At 47.2% G+C, this 11,342-nt stretch overlaps 1 long non-coding RNA gene across 1 annotated transcript; it reads left to right on the top strand.

Annotated features, from left to right (window-relative positions):
- The first annotated feature begins 2,273 nt into the window (after positions 1-2,273).
- On the top strand, positions 2,274-8,233 carry LOC132567553 (uncharacterized). Its single transcript, XR_009555094.1, has 2 exons — positions 2,274-2,397; positions 7,357-8,233. It is a non-coding gene; the product is annotated as an uncharacterized LOC132567553 (long non-coding RNA).
- The last annotated feature ends 3,109 nt before the right edge of the window (positions 8,234-11,342 follow it).

The raw sequence follows: 11,342 nt of genomic DNA, 5'->3' as shown, positions 1-11,342 counted from the left end.
CTGGAGAAAATGGATGCTTTGGAAGGTGGACTCTGTAGCATTGTACACCAGTGAGGTCCCGGTCCTCCCCAGGCTCCATCTCCAAATCTCCAGGAGCTTCCCAAGCAACCCTACCGCCCATCCTCTCTGGTGGCCACAGGGGGATCTGGCAACTATACCTCAAATGTCTAGGAAATTTGCCAACTGGGACTCGGCAACCCCAAATGCGCAGCCATTTAGGCCAAGGGCATTCTGCTGAAGATCTTTCAGTTTGGCTTCCTGATGCCCCTCTTGTCCCTCCCCGCCAATATTCTATTGGAAATTCAGTAATCAAATTAAAGAATGATTGGCATTGTCTGGTCTTTAAGGTGGTTGCAATTCGTAATGGGATGACCCCTTCAAACTCAAATGAGAAATGAGAACTGAAACAAGAGATTCTGCTGTTCCTTCCTTGTCCTCAAATTTCACTCTGTCAAGTTTTCCACTCTTTCTGAAGTCCAATTTAACAGGGAGAATTTCTAAAATTAATTCCAGACCTGGTGCACTTGTAGTGCACTGAAGCATTCAATTCATTCAGTCCCACTACTTATTTATTTTTAAAAAACTTTATTCAGACCCTATCATTTTCCCCTTTGAGGAACCCTAAGCAGTTAACATCCTCCTCCTCTCCTCCATTTTATCCTCACAACAGCCTTATGAGGTAGGCTAGGCTAACAATATGTGACTGGCCCAAGGTCACCCAGCAAGCTTCCATGGTGGAGTGGGGATTTGAACCTGGGTTTCTCAGATCCTAATCCAACGCTCTAACCCTTTTCCTGCAGTGTCTAGTGATGTAAAATGTGTGGTTGTGAGTTCAGTACACCAAGAATTCTGTAGTGCCAACCTCAATGAGAAATCATGTCAGAGGGCAGCCCTTTTGGTCTTCAGCAGAACAGTAACATTTGCATCCAATACTACCTTAAAGATAAACAAGATTTTCAGGGTATAAGCTTTCAAAAGTCAAAGCTCCGCTTGTCAGATGTGTGTGTGTGTGTGTGTGTGAAGTACTATCAAGTTAGTGTTGCCAGGTTCCCTTGGCCAGCTGGTGGGGGGATTTGGGGGTGTTCCAGGGTGGGTGGGGCTTAAATAGGGCCAGCCCTAGACTGTCTGGCACCCTAGGCATGGCTAACTTCTGGCACCCCACACACACACTGATAATGTCACCAAGTCATATTGGGGGCACGCAATTCGGCACCCCCAGAAGGCTGGCACCCTAGGCAATTGCCTAATTCACCCAGCGTATTTGCAATATGATTTAGAACCGGAGTGAAATTCTAGCAGGAGCTCCTTTGCATATTAGGCCACACACCCATGAGGTAACCAATCCTGCAAGCACTTACAAGGCTCTTTTTTGTAAGTGCTTGGAGGATTGGCTACATTAGGGGTGTTGTAACCTCCCTCCTGCTAGAATTCCACCCCTGTTTAGAACAATTGACAGAACTCGCAAATTATGACTAGAGCTGAGGAGTATCCATCCATCACTAACAGTTCTTCTAATCCTGACAACAATCTTCTAAATTAGGTGAACTCCCCACATACAAGGCCAATTTTGCTCCAGACACTTGGCTCCAGTGTGCTAGAACACCCCATGAAATACACTTAACATTTTAATATATTGCAATTCTAGTGGAACATAGGCTTCAGAGAGCACATGAAGAGTCAAAGAAGTCCTCTGGTGGCCTTACATAAGAATATAAGAGAAGCCATGTCCAACACTATGGCTGTTTTCGCACTCACGTTTTACTGGCGCCACGACCCTCCTGACGCCGGCGGATCTGCATGGATTTCGCACCAGAAGCGCCGGCGCACCCAGAAGCGCTGGCTACTTCCGTCGCTAAGCCAGCGCAAACGGAAATCGCAAAGATGCAGGAAAACGTTTGCGCTGGCTTAGCGACGGAAGTAGCCGGCGCAATGGGCTGCGCCGGCGCTTCTAGTGCGAAATCACTGCAGATCCGCCGGCGTGAGGAGGGTCGTGGCGCCAGTAAAACGTGAGTGCGAAAACACTCTATGTGTCACACAGCGGCCAAAAACCCAGGTGCCATCAGGAGGTCCATTCGTAGGACCAGGACTAGGCTTCCCAATCCCCAGGTCCCAGCCCGGGATCCCCTGTTTTTACAGGCTTACCTGCCCCCGCTCCCCAGCCAGCTGGCCAGCGTGGGAAGCCCCAGCCCCACAGTCATCAGGAAGTTTTAAAGCTCCTGCAGGATTAGAAACCTGCAAACAGGTCTGTGTGCCTTTAAGGTTGAGCAGGAAGCAGGAAACAGGAAGGACTTCATGGGAAAGGGTCATTAACAGTTTCGTAGGAGAATGGCCCCTTCCTTTCTTTTGCTTTCAGTTTTCAGTTTCAGAGCAAGTAAAGTTCTGCAGGAACAAGACCTAGTAAGTATTTGTATGAGAGAGAGAGGGAGGGGGCAGGGGATTCCCTGGTTTGGAGGCCCTCCCCCCCCTTTAGAAAGCGTGAGCGGGGGGAGGGAAATGTCTACTGGGCATTCTGTTATTCCCTGTGGAGAACGATTCCCATAGGGAATAATGGGGAATTGATCTGCGGGTATTGGGGGCTCCGAGGGGGGTATTTTTTGAGGCAGAGACACCAAATTTTTAGTATACCATCTAGTCCCTCTGCCCAAAATACCCCCCAAGTTTCAAAACGGTTGGACTAGGGGGTCCAATTCTATGAGCCCCAAAAGATGGTGCCCCTGTTCATTATTTCCTATGGAAGAAAGGCATTTAAAAAGGTGTGCTGTCCCTTTAAATGTGATGGCCAGAACTCCCTTGGAGTTCAATTATGCTTGTCACACCTTTGTTCTTGGCTCCACCCCAATGTATCCTGGCTCCACCCCCAAAGTCTCCTGGCTCCGCCCCCAAAGTCCCCAGATATTTCTTGAATTGGACTTGGCAACCCTAACCAGGACACTAGAAGTCCTCACACTCTTGCCCCTCCCAAGCACCAAGGCCTTAGATTAGAGAAGGGTAGCTTGTAGGTGGACTTCAGGAGAAACTTATCAATGATACAAGCAATTTAATAATGGAATCAATGAAGGAAGTAATTTAATTTTAATTTAATTTTTCTATTTATATCTCACCCTATCCCGCAAGCGGACTCAGGGAGGCTTACAACTCAGTGAGAGGCTTTCTCTCACTGAAGGTTTCAAGCAAAGGTTGGATTAGGGTTGCCAAGTCCAATTCAAGAAATATCTGGAGTCTTTGGGGGTGGAGCCAGGAGACTTTGGGGGTGGAGCCAGGAGCAAGGATGTGACAAGCATAATTGAACTCCAAAGGGAGTTCTGGCCATCACATTTCAAGGGACCACACACCTTTTAAATATCTTCCCTCCATTGGAAATAATGGAGGATAGGGGCACCTTCTTTGGGGGCTCATAGAACTGGACCCCCTAGTCCAATCTTTTTGAAACTTGAAGGGTATTTTGAAGAGAGGCTCTGGGTGCTGTGCTGTAAATTTGGTGCATTTACATCAAAGAACATCTCCTCCAGAGCCCCAGATACACGCAGATCAATTTTTCATTATACCCTATGGGAATTGGTCTCCATAGAGTATAATGGAGTGCTTCGCAGACATTCCTTCCCCCCCCCCCCCGTTTTCTGATGACCATGAAGTGGGGGGAGGGCTTCCAAACTGGGGGATCCCCTGCCCCCACCTGGGGACTGACAGCCCTAGGTTGGATCTCTCGGGATTCGAGAACGTTTTGGTTTGGATTCTCTGCACAGAGCTGCTGGGTTGATAGTCTTTCAGGAGCCATCCAATGATATGATTCTATGATGCAGCCACCACATTGCCAATAGCTAAGTAAGTCTCAGTCTGGTATGTCTGGACAGAAGACCACCAGGGAACCTTCTCTACAACACCTCGAGTTCCATAGAAAAAGGTGAACACCGTGTTTTCTAGATTTTCTACTTGCTGCAGTGATGACTGGGCTTTGTTCTTTTTTAGTGGTAAGTCCTCCCTGTGGGCCAATTGATTGGTGGAGAGGCCTGGCAAGAAGGGACCCCAATTCCCACCTCCACCAGGGACTCTGGCAACCCTAGATCAACATTAGGAGTATGAGCCCTGCAAACATGTTCCTGTTTTTAGCAGCTGCTTCAGGGTCATCAGAGAAGGGCAAGAGGGCAACCACTGTAAGTGAAGAGAGAGAATCTAGCATGGCTTTTTTTGCTTGAGCCCTCTGGAGCTTTTTGCTCAGCAGCCTTCCTTTTGGAACACCTCCTGTTTCACAGAGTTGTCAGCCAGATGTCCCCAGAAAGCATGAGAAAAGCATGGAAGCCAGAGCCTCTCTCCCTGATGTTCCTTTCAGCACTGCTGTTCCAAGAGTTTCTTCCTCTGAATATGGATGTTCTGTTCCATGACTGTGCCTTGTATTTATTTATGTGATCCAGGGCTTTTTTTGTAGCAGGAACTCCTTTGCATATTAGGCCACGCACCCCTGATGTAGCCAATCCTCCAAGAGTTTACATGGCTCTTCTTACAGGACCTACTGTAAGTTCTTGGAGGATTGGCTACAAGAGGGTTGTGTGGCCTAATATGCTACAAAAAAAGCTCTGATGTGATCTATGCCACCTGTCCAGAGTCCTGTTGAAGATGATTAATACATTAAAATGATACTATAAAATCATTAAAAATAGCCATTATTGACCTGTCCTCTATGGCTAGATGTCCTTTTGTCCTTCTAAATCTGTGGATTAGTACAGATACTGTATTAGCATTGCAAGGCAAACAGAGCTCATGTTTCCCTTGCAATGTCTATAACAACTCATTGAAGTGCTTTATTGTAAATGTAAGCATACTTAGTGGTTAGTCTTAATCGAACCCATGCTTTATACATACCCTACGTACTTCCTTGCTATTAGTAGTTTGGTTTGTGCGTGCGTGTGTTTCTAAAAACAAAATGTTATTCCATCAGAAATCCGATGCAAATTTGAAAATAACTGGGTGTGCAGAAATTGTGGGGATGTAAATGCCTAGCAGGCTTGGGGCTTAAACCTCCTCCCTTTAATGTTTGTGATGAACATTAAACACCCACTATGTGGGAAATTGCTCCCATTGTCCCCATATTGACTCTGGTCCTTTCCCACTTTATGTGGAGGGAAGTTTGCACAGGCAGCTGGGGGCAACTATGTCAGCTGGAGGGAATCCTAAGCACCATCATGAACCCACTACAGTTTACATATGCAAATACAAATATTTGAATCCAAAGAAGTGATTCTGTACAATGCAACGGTATTTACAGAACAATCACCGGCTTGAAGCCAAACGTATGCTGGGTTCCTAGTTCAAGCAATCCAAAGTTCATTGCAAGTAGGGTTGCCAGGTTTGTGTTGGAAAATACTTGGAGACTTTAAGGGGGGATCCAGGAGAGGGGATGGTTTCGGGAGAGGAGGGGCCTCAGCATGGCACAATGCCCTCGAGCAGTGGCCCCCAACTTTTTTGGCACCAAGGACCAGTTTTGTGGAAGACAATTTTTCCATGGACTGGTGGGGGTGGAGATGATGGGGGTTTTGCTGCCCCAGGCTGCCCCCAGACCCACACCCCATCCCTGACCCCTATGGGGGTCTTTAGATAAGAAGTAGGTGAAGGTCTCTGCATACAGCTTCCTTGCTTGATCCACTAGATCAGGAGTGGTCAACGGTAGCTTTCCAGATGTTTTTTTGCCTACAACTCCCATCAGCCCCAGCCATTGGCCATGCTAGCTGGAGCTGATGGGAGTTGTAGGCAAAAAACATCTGGAGAGCTACCATTGAACACCCTGCACTAGATTCATAATTTTTATGTGGTCACATATTCTTAATCCTTAATTCTTAATTACCTTTGGGGTGGGGAATGGACTGTTAGATTTGCAGTGTAGTCCCCCACAGGTTAACTCAGAAGTAAATCCTACTCTATTCAGTCGTGCTGACTGACTCTTTGGTAAAGGTGGGTTGAATTTTGCTCTTAGTCCCTTGCAACACTGATTTGCTTGAGTGGAGTTAGAAGGAAGCAGCAGATACAAACATCTGTTGTCCTCCATGTTGCAGTTCTTCCCCATATATTGAATCACACCACTGGTCCATCAAGGTCAGAATGGTCTACTCAAACTTGCAATGGCTCTCCAGAGCCTCAGAGTCTTTCACATCCCCTGTTCACATCTCCTTTTAACTGGAGATGCCAGGGATTGAACCAGGGACCTTCTGCATTCAAGGGCAGATACTCTACCACTAAGATACAGCTCCTCTCCCAGGGCTGTTGAATGGGAAGGCTCACTCAGTAGGAACTGCTCCTGGGTCCCCTGCAGTGTTCCCTCTAAGCTGAGTTAGCATGAGCTAGCTCACAGAATTTTAGCCTCCAGCTCACAGATTTTTGTCTTGGCTTGGGAAGGAGCACAATAATTTATGCAGTAGCTCACAACTTTAATGTCAGTAGCTCACAACTTTAATACCAGTCACTCACAAAGTAGAATTTTTGCTCACAAGACTCTGCAGCTTAGAGGGAACATCGGTCCCTTGATGCCTGGCCAGGGTGTATGGTAGGTCTTTCTTTGCTGGTGGGGCTGAAGCTGGAGTAGAGTTGCCAAGTCCAATTCAAGAAATATCTGGGAACTTTAGGGGTGGAGCCAGGAGACATTGGGGGTGGAGCCATAAGCAAAGTTGTGACAAGCATAATTGAACTTCAAAGGGAGTTCTGGTCATCACATTTAAAGGGACCACGCACCTTTTAAATGCCTTCCCTCCACTGGAAATAATGAAGGATAGGGGCATTTTCTTTTGGGGCTCATAGAATTAGACATCCTGGTCCAATCTTTTTGGAACTTGGAGGGTAGTTTGGGGAGAGGCACTGGATGCTATGCTGAATATTTGGTGTCTCTACCTCAAAAAAACGCTCCTCCAGACCCCAGACACCCACGGATCAATTCTCTATTATACCCTATGGGAATTGGTCTCTATAAGGAATAATGGAGTGCCCAACAGACATTTCCCTTGCCCCTTCCCTCCGCTTTCTGATGACCCTGAAGCAGGGGGAGGGCCTCCAAACCAGGGGATCCCCTGCCCCCACCTGGGGATTGGCAACCCTAGGATGGAGGCATAAGATGCACGGAGCCACCTCAAGAGATGCCAGAGCCCCTCCCTCTCAATGGTGATGCTGGCCATGGCTGGGTAGCTATCGGCAGAGTGCCTTCTTGGCCAGGATGACCGGAACTGGCAGTTGAGCGAGCCTCCTGAGGACTGTGGGGGACTGATGGTGATGGGTGGGGCCAGGCAGCTTAAATAGGGGGTTGATTGGTGGGGCCTGGACCCCCTGGCCCCACTGTAGATACGGGCCTTTGTTATCTTCTGCCTTTTCTTTTCTCAGACCCCGACGCTGGTAGGAAAGGAACTGAACATATTAACCGGACTGGTCCACAATGCATACAGCTTTCGGTTCGAAGGAAGTCGGTCAAGGAAGAGGGACTGAATGCACCCAAAACCCAACAGCTTGGAATTCTATATAGATCAGAAAGCCAAACATGTCAAATAACTTCCAGAACATAACGGGGACGCTCATTTGACCGTTTCAATATATCTACGGTCGCATGGGAATTTTCTCTCCCCCCCTCCCAAGTTGTTTCATCTTGCTCGATCAAGACTTTATTGTAGGGACAACCACAATCCCCTAACCTCCCCAAGGCGAAAAGAGTGGGCCAGAAACTAGACAGCGATCCATGGAACCTGTGGGCTGTTTGCCGCTCATCCATGCTTGAACAGTAAGCTTTCTTTCTTTGGAAATTTACATTTTCTTTCCTACATCAGCTTTTTCTTCTGCTTGAAGGAGTCCTTCTTCACAGTTGGGAAAGGAGCGGTTCCCTCCCCACCTCAGCACATGGCTGCTGGCTGCCCAGTGCCCAGTGAATTAGCTCTAATAATTTCTGTGGGGATTAATTAACTAATTGCTAATGACTTGGGGGAGAAATGCTATGTTTTTGCATGTCAGGATGCTGTTCGTGACCAACACAACCGCTCTGCGAGGGGCTTGACAGGATGCATTTGCTTGGCGAGATGACGGCCAATCCAAATTTGTTTGTGATGATTCATAGAACAGTTGGTGGCAGTCCCTTCCAGAGTTTTCTTCTGAAGTTTGTGCTAGCAGAACTTTAAAAAAAAAAAAAAAAAGATCGGGGTGTTCACAGTACTTACCAGTTCAGGCTGAAAAACATGTTCCTGAAAGATTATTGATAAACCAGTTGAATTCATTGGGCTCTGATTACGGATGCTACTGAAGCTGGGAAGAAAATAAGGCTGCCCTGTGTCAAGGAGGAGAAAAAAGGAGGGACGAGGTGCAAGGGAAAGTAGTTTATTTGACCTTTCAGATTCTAATGTGTTTCGTGATGACCTTCGTCAGGAGATCTCAATCAGAAACTTCTCTAAGTACCACCCTTCTTGCCTCAGATCTGTCTAGATTAGGGTTGCCAATCCCCAGGTGGGGGCAGGAGATCCCCTGGTTTGGAAGCCTTCAGGGTCATCAGAAGAAAGGGTGGGTGGGAAGGAAATGTCTGCTGGGCACTCCATTATACCCAGGAAGGAAGTGGCAAGGAGGCAAGGGCAGCACCGCTTTTTTAGTGGGTGGCTCGCTGCTGCTGCCGTAGTTTTCCCCGTCGATCAGCTTCACTGCCCTTTCCTGGATCTTAAAATTGTGAAAACGGAGAGAGGAGGAGGCACTGCGGGGTGGAGGCGGGGGGGGGGGGGTGAGGCTACATGGCCCAGTTGCTAACAGGCTGCAGACTGGTACTGGTACTCAGACTGGGAGTTAGGGACCCCTGCCATAGGGTATAATGGAGAATTGATCCATGGGTACCTGGGGCTCTGGGGGGGGTCTGTTTTTTGAGGTAGAGGTACCAAACCTTCAGCATAACATCTGGTGCCTCTCCTCAAAACAAACCCCACCCCCCCAAGTTTCAGAAAGATTGGACTAGGGGGTCCAATTCTATGAGTCCCAAAAGAAGGTGCTCCTATCCTTCATTATTCCAAATGGAGGGAAGGCATTTAAAAGGCATGCAGTCCCTTTAAATGTAATTTCCAGAACTCCCTTAGGAGTTCAATGGTGCTTGTCACATCCTTGCTCCTGGCTCCACCCCCAAAGTCTCCTGGCTCCACTCCCAAAGTTCCCAGATATTTCTTGAGTCGGATCTGGCCACCCTACTATAAATTATATTGAGCTCTACCTAACCATTTGTCAGGATGGTACTTAGAGAGGTTTTTGATTGATATCCTTTGAATATAGGGTTACCAGTTCCAGGTTCGGAAATTCCTGGAGATTTTGAGGGTGGAACCTGAGGAGGCTGGGTCTGAGGAGGGGAGGGACCTGAGTGTGGTATAATGCCATAGAGTCCACCTTCCCAAGTAGTAATTTTCTCCAGGTGAACTGATCTCTGTTGCCTGGTGATGAATTATAATAGTGGGAGATTTCCAGCCACTACCTGGAGGTTGACAACCCTACCTGACGAAGCTCACAAAGGTCAGATAAGCTACTCTCCATTGCATCTTGCTATTGACATTAGGGAAGTTTTCAGACCACAAGGCATGATCTACCATGTTGTAGCCTGGAGAAAGAGTGTTTACATCAAAGCCTTAGTCATTTGGGGGGAGGAGGATGAGGATGAGAAGAGCTAGATTTACACCCTGCCCTTCACAACCCAAAGGAGTCTCCAAGTGGCCTACAATCACCTTCCCTTCATCTCCCCACAACAGACACCCTGTGAGATAGGTGGGGCTGAGAGAGCTCTGAGAGAACTGTGATGAACCTAAGGTCACCTAGCTGGCTGTATGTGGAGGAGGAGTTGGGAATCAAACACAGTTCTCCAGGTTTGAGTCTTCTGCTCTTAAGCACTACACCACAGCTGGCAAGTAGCCATCATTTCCTTCATGCATTTCCTCCCAGTCTTTCTGCTTGCTCTTTGCACCTATCCATCCATCCATCCATCCATCCATCCATCCATCCATCCATCCATCTGTGTAAATGTGCATTTTAAGGCAGCTTTTCTCCATGGAGGGACCCAAAATGGCTTACCAAAAGAAAATTGTTCCAAATGAGAGAGGGAGGGACAGAGGGAGGCGGAGAGAGAGAGAGTGAAATTGAATAAAGAATCTGCGCTGGTGTGAGCCTGGCAAATTTGTTTTCACAGGTCCCAGGCTCTGGCCTAGCTAGGTTACACAACTGCAGATAGAAGAGGGAGAAAGTCAGCTATGATGGACCTCCATTATCACTACTTGGTGTGACAAGCAAGGAGAATCTTTCTCTAGGGCAGGGGTGGCCAACGGTAGCTCTCCAGATGTTTTTGCCTACAACTCGCATCAGCTCCAGCCAGCATGACCAGTGGCTGGGGCTGATGGGAGCTGTAGGCAAAAAGCATCTGGAGAGCCACCATTGGCCATGCCTGCTCTAGGGCAAATAAGCAGTGCTGGACAGTTTCCTCAGAGGAGAAGGAAAAACCACCCCAACAGTGGAAGCAGAAGCAAGCAAGGTGAAGGAATGCCTGAAACAGGGAATGCAAAAGTTTCAGTGCTGAAATTTAGAAGAGAAGGATTCCTCCTCATTCATTTCCGAAAAGTTCTGATTTATGTATTTTACTCATTGTTCAAATAGATAATAGATTATGCGCCTGTTACCGCACACTAATGCATTTCAAACAAATCCATTTGAACATCATTATCCCCTCCCCACCACCATTTGTGGTTCTAATGCCTGTGATCAAAGAAATTACTGAAGCCTGTTCCTCTTTGCATCCTGCTTATTTGCCGTTTCCAAGATCATTTTAGGACTGCAAGAAATGATTTATGTTAAGTATTTAATAAGGCGCACTCCCATATATGTTGATTCCATGCGCAGCAATATGGTTTAAATGATGCGGAGGCACAAGCCGTCTTGCTTACATTTCAGTCTCTGTGTTTGGGTCGTCTAACCAGGTGCACATGTGAACTCAGCGTCAATCAGATGCTCTAAGGATCCATGAAAATTCCATGTGGTTTGTTGAGGCTGGGCGGTAATAGAGAAGAGGGACATTATATAGACATCTCTCCTCTTGTTGCTGTGGAATTAGCCACAAAGTGTAATCTCTCCCCCAAGGTGCACCTACACGCAAACACACACACATGAATAAAAATGCTCTACTTATGATTGCATTAACATTTTAAATTACTTTATTATTTCATTTTATGAATTGCCTGATCAAGAAAGACTCTGGAAAAGCAGCAGTCTTATAAAAGAAGGCTTCCAAGTTGCTCAGGCCTAGAAGGGAATTCTCTGCTCTGGCCCCAATCTCCCACCCCCAAGGAATTGAGAGCTGGGAAAAAATGGCCTCTCTG

This window comes from Heteronotia binoei, chromosome 2 (genome assembly GCF_032191835.1).
Source record: "Heteronotia binoei isolate CCM8104 ecotype False Entrance Well chromosome 2, APGP_CSIRO_Hbin_v1, whole genome shotgun sequence".
Taxonomy (NCBI): domain Eukaryota; kingdom Metazoa; phylum Chordata; class Lepidosauria; order Squamata; family Gekkonidae; genus Heteronotia; species Heteronotia binoei.
This window is presented reverse-complemented; position numbering and strand designations above follow the sequence as displayed.